Genomic DNA, 12980 nt, shown 5'->3' with positions numbered 1-12980 from the left:
TGTGGGTCAACAGTTGGTGGAGACACACTGTGAATCTAGAGCTGAAACCCTTCGAGCACAGAAAATACAAAGATGGGATTTAACAGAGGTGTTCAAAATTTTGAAGGGGTTTGATAAAGCATACATGGAGCAATTATGTCCATGAAAACGCTGATGAACAGAGGAAGAAGAATGGTAAAAAAGAAAACGAGAAAGAAGACAAAAATAATTTATTGTGTTTTGCAGTGAGATATTTTGATCTGGAATGTGCTGTCTGGAAGAATGATAGATGGAGATTCAGTTGTATCTTCCAAAGAGGAACTGAATGTGCACTTGAAATGAAAGGATTTGTAGGGCAACAAGAAAAAGACGGGGAAAACATTTGTTTGGTTTTGCTGTATTATATATAGCCTGGCTGATCTAGACTGCCACACCAAGTCAATTCATGATCTAAAATATCACCTGCGGCACTGTCACATATCACAGAGAAATAATACCTTATTTCTTTGGCACTTCTGATTTGTCATCTGTTCTGCCTGCAAAAACTCTATTTTGGTTGATTAATGTAGCACATTTCCTTGTAACCTTGGATACATAGGTAAAAACAAGGACTGCAGATGCTGGAAACCAGATTCTAGATTAGAGTGGCGTTGGAAAAGCATAGCAGTTCAGGCAGCATCCGAGGAGCAGGAAAGTCGATGTTTTGGGCAAAAGCCCTTCATCAGGAATATTCCTGATGAAGGGCTTTTGCCCAAAACGTTGATACATGAGTATTGTCAGCAAACAGGTAATTATTTTCTCACCATTAACCTTTATATTCTCCTTCCCCAATTTTCCTCACTGAAATAAAATGATTCCTCCCCTAAACTCTTCTTTTCTTTCTCCTTAAATCTCCGTCATATTTTGCTTCCTGCTGCTTGAATTCTCACTGCATTGGAATTAAAACCCATTACCTCTGTCCAAGCACCAGGTGAAAAGTTTCTGAATTGCTGAACGTCCGGCTTTCAAACGAAATCCCAAACTGAAGGCCTGTCAGCCTCAAGAATGGATGTAAAGGATGCCAAGATATTATTCTGAATAAGAGTAGGGAAGATCCGTATCATGTTCTGGCCAATCCTCATGATCAGGTGGAGGGATAAAAATCTACCTCAGTCTCCTAGATCATGATTTTATAAGTTGAATGTTTTCACTGTTAACAACAAAGGCAAGGTCCTTTCCCCAGGGAGGGGGCAGAACTAGAGGGCATAGGTTTAGGGTGAGAGAGGGAAAGATTTAAAGTGGGCCTAATGGACAATGTTTTCATGCAGAGGGTGGTACGTGTATGGAATGAGCTGCCAGTGGTGGAGGCTGGTACAATTAAAGCATTTAACTGGCATCTGGATTGGTGCATGAATAGGAAGGGTTTTGAGGGATATGGGCCAAGTGCTGGCAAATGCTGAGCAAGGTGAGGGCCCATGGTGTTCGAGGTGAGCTGCTGGGATGGATTGAGGATTGGCTGTCTAACAGAAGGCAGAGAGCTGGGATAAAAGGTTCTTTTTCAGAATGGCAGCCGGTGACGAGCGGTGTCCCGCAGGGTTCGGTGCTGGGGCCACAGATGTTCGCATTATATATTAATGATTTGGATGAGGGAATCGGGGGCATTCTAGCGAAGTTTGCCGATGATACGAAGTTAGGTGGACAGGCAGGTAGTACTGAGGAAGTGGGGAGGCTACAGAAGGATCTAGACAGGTTGGGAGAGTGGTCCAGGAAATGGCTGATGGAATTTAACGTGAGCAAGTGCGAGGTCTTGCACTTTGGCAAAAAGAATAAAAGCATAGACTACTTTCTAAATGGTGAGAAAATTAATAAAGCCAAAGCACAAAGGGATCTGGGAGTGCTAGTCGAGGATTCTCTAAAGGTAAACATGCAGGTTGAGTCCGTGATTAAGAAAGCAAATGCAATGTTGTCTCTTATCTCAAGAGGGTTGGAATATAAAAGCAGAGATGTACTACTAAGACTTTATAAAGCTCTGGTTAGGCCCCATTTGGAGTACTGTGTCCAGTTTTGGTCCCCACACCTCAGGAAGGACATACTGGCACTGGAACGTGTCCAGCGGAGATTCACACGGATGATCCCTGGAATGACAGGTCTAACATATGAGGAACGGCTGAGGATACTGGGATTGTATTCGTTGGAGTTTAGAAGATTAAGGGGAGACTTAATAGAGACGTACAAAATAATACATGGCTTGGAAAAGGTGGATGCTAGGAAATTGTTTCCGTTAGACGAGGAGACTAGGACCCGTGGACACAGCCTTAGAATTAGAGGGGGTCATTTCAGAACAGAAATGCGGAGACATTTCTTCAGCCAGAGAGTGGTGGGCCTGTGGAATTCATTGCCACGGAGTGCAGTGGAAGCCGGGACGCTAAATGTCTTCAAGGCCGAGATTGATAGATTCTTGTTGTCTAGAGGAATTAAGGGCTACGGGGAGAACGCTGGTAAGTGGAGCTGAAATGCGCATCAGCCATGATTGAATGGCGGAGTGGACTCGATGGGCTGAATGGCCTTACTTCCACTCCTATGTCTTATGGTCTTATGGTCTTATGGATATTTGGTTGACATGGACGAGATGGACCAAAGAGTCTGTTTCCATGCTGTAAGTCTCTATGACTCTATAACAATATAAAATGGAAGAGAAAGCCAACAATTTCTTGTGAGCTTTCATGACCTGTGTTTTATATTCAAGGAGTCAAGTCAAAATCAATAATAATTAGGAATATAAGAACTGTCAACGAATAGAAGACTGGGGTTTATCTCCTACATCCCTGTAGTTTAAAGATCTAACAATAACGGAGTTGTTGATAAATTATTTAAATCAATTGTTTATCATAGAAACATAGATAAAAAATAGAAAAGAAGGAATTAGAGTAGGCTATTCCCCCTTTGAGCCTGCTCCACTGTTCATTATGATCATGGCTGGTTATTCAATTCTGTACCCTGCTCCACATCTAACTCCTTCCTGAAAACATTCATTAGTTAGGCCTGAACCATTTTCCATGGCAGAGAACTGCACAGGCTCATCATTCTCAGAGGTAAAGAAATTTCTCCTCATCTTACTCCTAAATGGCTTACCCATATCCTTAGATTGTGACCCCCTGGTTCTGGGCTCCCTTATCATTGGGAACATCCCTCCTGTCTTTACCCTTTAGTGTCCTGATAGAGTTTTCTAGGTCTCTATGAAATCCCATTCACCATACCTCACCTCCTCTCCCCACCTTTACTTACTCTTCTAAATCTAATTAATATGGTTCTAACTGATTACATTTCTCTTCATATATCAGTCCTGCTGTCCCAACAGGGGTGTCTGGTAAACTTTAGTTGCAGTCCCTCCATTGCCAGAACATCTTTTCTTAGATAACAAGTCCAAACATACACACAATATTCCAGGTGTGATCTATCAAGGCTGTGCACCTCTGAACTCGAATCCTCTCACATGAAAGCCAAAATACCACTTGCCATCTTTGCCACCTGCTGCACCTACATGCTTATCTTCAACAACTTGTGTAGGACACCCAGGTCTCATTTAACCTCTCCCCCATTCCCATTCTATTGCTATTCGGGTAATAATTTGCCTTCCTTTGCTTTTGCTAAAATACGTAGATAAACCTCATCTGCATGCATTTGTCTACTCACTTAACTTGTCCAAATCACACCAAAGCATCTTCCTCACAGTTCACTCTTTCAAACAGCTTTCTGTCATCTGCAACTTTGGCAATATTACATTTATTTCCTTCATTTAAATCATTAAAATCTATTGTAAATATTTATCAATTAATCTACACTCAAACCCCAGTGATAGACAGCTTTGGGAACCATTGCTTCAAAGTCGTAATTTCTCCTAAATATTCATATGTCCCACTTCAAATTGCTCATAAACCTGGGATAGATAAACATTATCCATGTGCCTTTATTGTCAGAAATAGTTTCTGGTTCTTAAGGAATGGTATCATTAAAATCAAGGCTCGGCCATTCTGAGAAATTGCGCAACATTCCATCAAAGAAAGGTGAGTGAAAATGTTGTCAGCAGGAATTAAGAGACAGACCAGTCATGTTCTTATTGAATCATAGAATAGGTTTGAGGGGCTCTGTGGCGGACAGGATCAGATTATTTAGAATACATTTCCAAAAGGAGGTATTTGATCAGAGATCTTAAGAGAACAGCCTGAAAAACAGTCCAACAGCGCAACAGTACTCCAAATCACATAGGTCGTATGGGCAACACCACTGGGAGATCTGTCAGTGCTTTATGAATATCATAAGAATCTAGATCCTCTCACTGCCTGGGTTATTATTGTGGCATTCAGAAATTCTTAAAGCTTTAAGTGCGTGAGCTGAAAAGTTACTGACTATCCTAGCATTCTAAATGATTTGGTTCTGGGCATCTGATTCACCAGGAGAGAATGCATTGCAGAGAAGTTTATTTGTATATGTGGTTGCACATCTGGTGATGATAATGTTCTGTTGCATGAATTGTCTTGTGTTAAGAATATAATTGTAGTTTTGTTACATTAATGGATCCTATTCAGTTATAATGGTCTGCCCCATATGTCCTTAACATGCTTGGATTAGCAGTGCAGAGGGGAAAATCAGAAGCACTCCTTCAATTTAAACCATGGCAGTGGTTTACAGAAGCACTGGTGAAAGGTAAGTGCGAGACAGATCTCTTCTGCAATTAGCCAAATGTCAGTCCCAGGCCGAAAGGCAGTGCCTCTGAAGTCGGCTCTCCAACTTTTGTAAAACCTAGTAATGCTACATTTGATCTGTCCAGGTGGAGAAACATCTGGGGGATGTAGTGGTCCAGTTGGCTCAATATTCAAAGTACAACAGCAGGGCAAGAGAATCTGAAACTATCACAACAGCAAAAAAGTCTTTACCTGGTTAGCAAAGAGACCAAATTGTGATCAACATTCCTTTGGCACTGTGCAACACAGCACCAACTGGTCACAGCTCCTCTAGGCCAGTGACATTGTGCAACCCAGTCGGATCTCCATTCTCCTCCTTAAAGCCAGTACCCTGTCCTACATTCCCCCCACTGTTTCTGCTGTGCTTTCCTGAAAGCTGTCACCTTTAAAAATGGCACAGGATGAGACAAAGTGACCACATGGGGGTTGTATGGTGGCTCAGTGGTTAGCACTGCTGCCTCACAGTGCCAGGGACCCGGGTTCGATTCCCGCCTCGGGTGATTGTCTGTGTGGAGTTCGTACATTCTCCCTGTGACTGCAAGGGTGTTCCAGTTTTCTCCCACAGTCCAAAAATGGTGCAGGTTAGGTGAATTGGCTATGCTAAATTGCCCATAGTGTTAGGTGCATTAGTCAGAGGGAAATAGCTCTGGGCGGGTTACACTTTGGAGCGTCGGTGTGGACTGGTTGGGCCAAATAGCCAGCTTCCACACTGTATGCAATCTAATACAAGACCACCTTATCTGAAATATGTATGATTTATTTATGATTGTACCATGCCTTCTTTCACAAGAATATGCCTCAGACATGTTTGATAAAATGAAGAAACAATGTATATTCATCCAACGCTGGTCGGTTCTCTGACTCATACAGCCAAAACCCAGCCAAAGCTGATCTAATGCTTGTTGCTATTTACTTTGACATTGTTGCAAACGGTAGTCAAATTGACATGATGACCTAAACAGTTTCTTTCTCTGTTGTATCATTCTATAAGTTACTGATGGATTGACCATTCTCAACTGATTCCTGATGAAAGGCTTTTGCCCGGAAAATCGATTTTCCTGCTCCTTGGATGCTGCCTGACCTGCTGTGCTTTTCCAGCACCACTCTAATCCATTCTCAACTGATGCTTAGACTTTATGATTTTATGTTGGTGCTTAGACTTCTGCTTTAATGTTTTCAATCAAGACTGTTTATGCTTTCCATTTGCTTTCTATATCACTACCTGGTATGGCAACTGTACCATTCAAGATTGGAGACGGTTACAGAGAGTGGTGAACTCGGCCCGGACAATCACAAAGGCCAACCTCCCATCTATAGAATCCATCTACCAGGCCCATTGTCAAGGAAAGGCCGCCAGCATTCTCAAAGATCCATCTCACCCTGGCAATGTTTTTCGACAACCTCTACCATTGGGGAGAAGGTACAGAAGCCTGAACATATGTACCTGCTGGTTTTGCAACAGTTTAACCCTACTGTTGTTAGAATACTGAATGGACTCACAATTTCTTAACATTCACCTGTACCTGTGTTTTTGTTTTTGTTGATGTTTACCGATTATTTACTTATCTATGCTACTCAACGATGTGATTTGCCTGTATTGCTCGCAAGACAAAGCTTTTCACTGTACCTCAGTACACGGGACAATAAACTCAATTCAATTCAATTCAGATTAGAAGTATTTCTATTCGAACCTCTTACTGCAAAATTCCTACTGGAAAACAGGGCGGGGTGAAAACAACCTTGTTTGATCTGATCATTCAAACACCAGTATCCTCCTAATAGAAATAAATCCTTCCTACACAACTGTGAGACATAATTTCACTTAACGTGGTATGTTCCTAAATGTAACATGTTGACCATATTCAGGTCTGGTTCTACCCATGTTCAAAGCCAATACATAGGTTATGATTAGCAGAGGGAACCTTGGTTGAATTCATTTTACCCATGTTTACTGGTGCCAGTCATCTTTCCCACCCCAGCCCCAACACTTTATTATTGACATAAGTCAAATCAGCAAGATCAGCAGTCATTTGGGAGAATGATGGAGAAACTCAGCAGGTCTAAAGAAGGACCTGAAGTACTCACTTTGCTTTCTCTCCCTACATGCTGCCTGACCCACTGAGTTTCTCCAGCAATTTCTGCTTTGGTTTCAGTTTTCCAGCAGCTGCAGTTCTGTGGGGTTTTTTTTGGTTAGTTTGGATGCTCAGTCCAGGATTCCTCGTAACCTAATGGCCTAGGCTAGACTGGGCACCTACACATCACCTAACCAACACCAGTACTTCCACAGCCCCCACACCTCAAGCCATAGAGGAAGCTGCTAGGTATCCGTATCACATCATTTCCCAAACTGACAGAGTGCCAAGAGTATGAAATACACTTTTGCCACTTCAGTAGACAATCAGGTAATTAGTCATCAGTGGTTAAGAATATAATTACATTGTACAGTACACAAATAAACAGCTCAAGTTGCCTCAGGCACTGATTCTGCACGCATCCAGGGATTTTCCAGTTGTCCTACAGCTAAGGAAAATCATAATTATTTCTGCTTATGCTGTACTCGTCATTCTACTTCTCCCATAATGTGTTGATAACTTGGATCCCCAACTCAAGCGAATGAAATTGGAGAGAAAGGGAGGGGCTCAACTTGAACTGCGAAAGACTGAGAATATAGAGACAAGTATGTATTTGAACTGTAGCCAAATGCCAAGAGTTTATATACTAGCTATCAGCTTGGTAGTGAAACATCTTGATTTGATTTATTTATTGTCACGTGTACCTGAGTACAGTAAAAAGCTTTGTTTAAAGCAGTACAGGCAGGTCATAGTAAGCAAGGACATTCAAATCATAGGGTGAAAGAAAACGTTAGACAGAAGCATACAGATTACATCACACAGGGCATGTGCCAGGCAAGATCAATGTGAGCTAGATCAGCATTATTTGAAGTTAGACAGTCCATTCATCAATCAAATAATGGCCGGGGAGAAGCTGTTCCAGGACCTTTTGGTGCATATTCAAGCTTCTGCATCTTCTGCCTGACGGAAGAGGTTGTAAGAGAGCATTATGGGGTGCGATGGGTCTTTGATGATGTTGGCAGCTTTCCTGTGGCAATGAACCATGTAAATGGAGTCCATGGAAGGAAGATTGGCTTCTGTGAGGGTCTGGGCTGTGCTCACAACCCTCTGTAGTTTCTTACGGTCCTGGGCAGAGCAGTTGCCGCACCAGGCCACTATGCACCTAGACAGTATGTTTTCAATAGTCCATCTGTAGAAGTTGGTGAGGGTCCTTATGGACATGACAAATTTCCTGAGCCACCTGAGGAAGAAGAGATGTTGTTGTGCCATTTTGACCATCACATCTATGTGTAGAGTCCAGGTCAGGTTGTCAGTTATCGTCACTCCAAGGAGCTTGACGCTCTCCACCCTCTCAACCTCAGCTCCATTGATGTAGATAGTGCATGTTCTCTTCCTTCCTTTCTGAAGTCAATGATTAGTTCTTTCATTTTGCTGACATTGAGACAGAGGTTGTTCTCATTGCACCACATCACCAAACCAATTATCTCCTTCCTGTATTCACTTTTCATTGTTAGATATCCGACCTAACATGGTGGTGTAGTCAGCAGATGGTGTTTGTTTGGAATTTGGCAACACAGTCCTGGGTGCACAGGGAGTACAGAAGGTGGCTGTGAACGCATCTTTGAGGGGTTTCAGTTGTTGAGTGTTATTGTGGGGGAGGTGCAGTTGTCTATCTTTACTGATTGCCGTCTGTGGGACAGAAAGCTGAGGATCCAGTTGCAGAGGGCGGAGCTGAGACCTCAATTCTGTATGCAGTTATATTGCCTTTCTGTCATAATATCCAAATCCCATTTCAGTTTCTGAGTAAGGTGGGACAGGTACTGTTACCATGGAAACCCTCGCAACCATAGGCAGTCCGGTAGAAAACAGTTATCCATGTTAGCTGTACCCAGTTAGGAAGGAGACAGAAGACAGGGGTCCTGGCACTGTTCGGCTATTGGTTTCATTGTCTGACAGGAACATTTCAACATTAAACAGAAATGGAACTATGAAATAAGTAGGCAAATGATAAGAGCCTACAGAACTTTACTGTGAAAGTAACTCGTGCTGTATTTGCTCTGGGAGAGGTTAGTAGGGGCGATGGAGAGGGAGATTGACTCTGTATTCAACATCTCTTGTTTCTGTCTAAGAGTATTTCATGATAAATTGGAGAGGGAGGCTGAAATTTAATGTCCTCCCCTACAGCTAACTTGCCGTTGGCGACATTTAATCAAGTTGGAGACTGTCAGCTCTGCCCTTATCAAGTCTATGGCACCAGTTGAGGCTGTTAACGCCCACTTAAGGATGTCATCATTCCACTGGCATTCATCGGGTGGTGGGTGGGACATCTGCCATGGAGGGAACTTCAAATGCTACCTACAGCTCGGTCGTTTAGTGGGCTACAAAGGAGAGTTGAAGCACTCAGTGCCTGACCGAGGAATCTGCAATTAGGAAGTGGGTGGCTTGCTGAGAATCATTCCCCTGCCTCTCTTGCTGTTTTCCCACCCTCCCCCTATCTTCCCGAATCCATTGTCACTCCCCCTGCAGCCTGGGTGCCTCAGTGATCTTGACCAGTGAGTGGAAGCCATGTTGGCAGCAGTACTGCCTCCCTGCTGGCAATCAACAGATCCCAACCTCAGGTTGGCTGACTGCTCTTGGCAGGTGGGACCTCAGACCCCAGGATTCTTGATCCCATGTATTGACCCACCCCTGCCCAGTTAAGCAAGCTTTCCCAAAAAGAAGAGGCAACGTGGGGGCTCTCATCTGCTGTCTGGCAAGCGGGCAGTATCCCTCTCACCTACCTTAAATTCCAACTGGATCTCAACTTTGTGGGCGGCACAGTGGCACAGTGGTTAGCACTGCTGCCTCACAGCGCCAGAGACCCGGGTTCAATTCCCGCCTCAGGCGACCGACTGTGTGGAGTTTGCACATTCTCCCCGTGTCTGCGTGGGTTTCCTCCGGGTGCTCCGGTTTCCTCCCACACTCCAAAAATGTGCAGGTTGGGTGAATTGACCACGCTAAATTGCCTGTAGTGTTAGGTGCAGGGGCAAATGTAGGGGAATGGGTTTGGGTGGGGGCGGGTCGGTGTGGACTTGTTGGGCCGAAGGGCCTGAATCCACACTGTAAGTAATCTAATCTAAACTTTTGACTTAAGAGAGTTTGCTCCTGACACTGGGTGTCTGAAATGGAAAGTGTTTGATGGTGCTGACATCTGTTGCTAATTTCTAGTTTAACATTGCACTGATTTCCAATTGGTGTCCTAATGATCAGTGGTAACAATTAAATCAGTCATTGCTGCCTGTGGGATCCTACTGTGCACCAACTGGCACCTTCTTTTGCCGATATTACTTAAAAAGTTCTTCGTTGATTTGTGAATTGCCTTGTCAAGGTTCCTATATAAATTGCAGCGTTTCAATTTTTCCTTAATTGGTTGAAAGACAATGCACAGATTCAGAACAGAAGCAAGAAGGCTGAGGAAGTTAAGATGTGGAGGTGTAATTACACTCAGCGAGAGGTCCAAAATCTCATAGGCATGCAGCAGGAAGGTAAGAGGGGTTGCTGAGGGGAATGAGCAGACAAGTTGAATGAACGCAGCAAAGGGAGAATGGCTGGAAACCAGCTCATTGAATACCTTTTCTGATTGTTAGTGGACATCTGTCTTCTTTCTTATTGATAAACTTATTGAAAGACTGATCCTGGTTTTAAAAAAAAGCTAGATGTGCTTCACAATATATTTCCACAAGAAGGAATATGTAAATATTTAAATATGTAAATGTACATCAAATCTAAATTAATCAAATCTGACTAGGTTAATTGCATGTTTACATTTTAAGTTTTTAAATTTTAATTACCACTATAACTGGCAGAATTTAAATACATGGCGCAATGTGTGTTCTGAGTACTGGAATTAAGTAACACCTATTAAAATATCATTTCCAACCTCAGGCATCTCATTACTATCTCTGATACTGAGAACGTTTCTGTTATCAAGCGCCCTGACTCCAGTACTCTGCTGTTAATCTCACTGACTCAAGGTCAGATGATAGGTTCCCTGCTGTTTCTATTTAACGGTGCACAGAGTTCTCTGGATCCTGAATGAGGGCGAAGCTTGGCACCATGTACTGGTGTAGAGTAGACTTGATTGCAAGAGGATCCATCTTTGTGGAGTGACGCAGGCCGAAATTCAGTCCAATTTTGGGGTCCATACTTTGGGTCTGGCCATATTTTCAGATCTTCATAATCTAAAAAAGGTATTTGACCCCCTATGCAAGCTAATGAGGATTCCTAACCTTGTTGTTAGAATTCCTCTTTCCAACTGGGTTACCCTGCAGCAAGTCAATATTGGACTAACTCCTCTCAGGCTTTCTGCTCATGAGTGTGACCTAAAACCAGATAATGCTATCAGAAAGTAAGTGCAAGTGACAATTAGGCTTGCACTTAACACAATTACAACATGGCTGTGGTATATAATGCAATAGATATCTTTCAATCAATTTGAGTTGCTACACTCCTCTGGAGTGGATGGGACTTGAAGCCAAATTCTTTGGCTCAGAGGTAAGGACACTACCATTGTGCCACAAGAGTCCTTCAAATCAAGCAATTCGCCATTAAAGTTTATACTTGTCGATATTGTTAATCAGTTTGTTCAGAGCTGTTCTTGCACAACTCCGGATCAAGTAGGACTTAAACCTGGGTTTGCTAACTCAGAGATGGGGACATTACCACTGCACAATAAAAACCCCAATATTTTTGAATCAACGTTTTTCGGAGATGTATTACACACCTCTGGGTACTTGAACACAGGTCTCCTGCCTGAGAAATAGGGACCCTATCACTGTGCCACAAGAGCCTCTTTCAACACATTTGTAGTATTTTCTAATCAGCCAGTTTAGAATGATACGACACACCTCTGGAGTCCATGGTTAGGGACACTACTACTGCACCAGAAATACCCCACAACAAACTTGTTTCTCTTTGTTACTGATATGCAAAGTTGTAGCCACAGGTTATGAATATGAAACAGGTTCTCAGCTCCCTAAATAAACCATAATCCTAATATCCTTAACTAAAAAGGAACACACTGCCGGCTATTTGGCACACCATAAGGAACACAATCTTAGCTGTCAGTCATTGATAAAGAAAACATTCACAGATATCTTCATTATCCATGGATAGCTGTAAGTGTTATCTTCATCATACTCCCAGCTTTCAGTCACTGATAAGATATATCTAGCTACCCCAGATAAGGGAAACACTATCAGCTTGCTGTCAGTGATAAAGAACACACTCTGCAGATATGTCATTGAAGAGAAACATGTTCCCAGCTTCAATTATTATCAAAGAACACACTCCCAGCTATCTGAAGTTGACAAAGAACACATGCCAACTACCTGTCACTGATAAAGAACACAGCATAATTACTTGTCAATAATATGGAACACAGTCTCAGCTATATGTTACTGATAAAGAACACAGTTCCAGCACATAGGCTACTGATAAGGAAGATGCTATCAACATTATGGAACTAATAATGAACATATACCAGCTATCTGTTGCAGATGACAATTAAAGGCCCAGGTGTCTGTCTCTAGTAAGGAATACGTTACCAGCTTCCTATCATTGATAAGGATACACTTGTTGCTCTCTGTGATTGATAAGCAACACACTCGCAGATTCTGAAGAAGTACGTACTCACAGCTATCAGGAACTGCGAAAGAACACATTTTCGGACGTCCCTTACCAATAACAAGTGCACATCCAGCGACGTGTCACTGACAAATAATACAGTTTCAGCCAAATGTTACTGAAAAGGTACAGTCCCAAACACAATAACTCAGATGCCCAGATACTTGTAAGTGATATTGATGTATACCAGCCATTTGTCATTGATAAGGAAAACTCTCCCAGATTTCTATAATTCAAAAGGAAAATATTTGCATTTATCTATCTCTGAAAGAATGCTATCAACTGACTGTCACTAATTAAGAATGTACTTTAAGTAATCTGTCACTTAGCTAGGAGTGTGTTCCTTTCTATCTGTTATTGATAAGGAACACACTACAAGTTTGTTATCCGGCACTGATAAGGAACATATTGCTGGCTATCTGTCACAAATACAAAATAGAGTCTTACACAACTATATGTTACTGATAACAAAAACAATCCCAGTTAGCTTTCACAGATATGGAATACTTTCCCAGCTATCTGTCACCAACTAATAACACACTCC

General features: G+C 42.4%; 1 pseudogene; it reads right to left on the bottom strand.

Moving 5' to 3' along the window:
* Positions 1-7643: 7643 nt before the first annotated feature.
* Positions 7644-12474, bottom strand: LOC148146586 (uncharacterized; annotated as a pseudogene).
* Between the last annotated feature and the right edge of the window lie 506 nt (positions 12475-12980).

Source organism: Chiloscyllium plagiosum, unplaced genomic scaffold, assembly GCF_037043375.1.
Source record: "Chiloscyllium plagiosum isolate Xiang-an unplaced genomic scaffold, Cpla_swu_hap1 HiC_scaffold_20, whole genome shotgun sequence".
Lineage (NCBI taxonomy): Eukaryota > Metazoa > Chordata > Chondrichthyes > Orectolobiformes > Hemiscylliidae > Chiloscyllium > Chiloscyllium plagiosum.
Note: the sequence above shows the minus strand (reverse complement) of the source record. Positions and strands in the feature narration are given on the sequence as shown.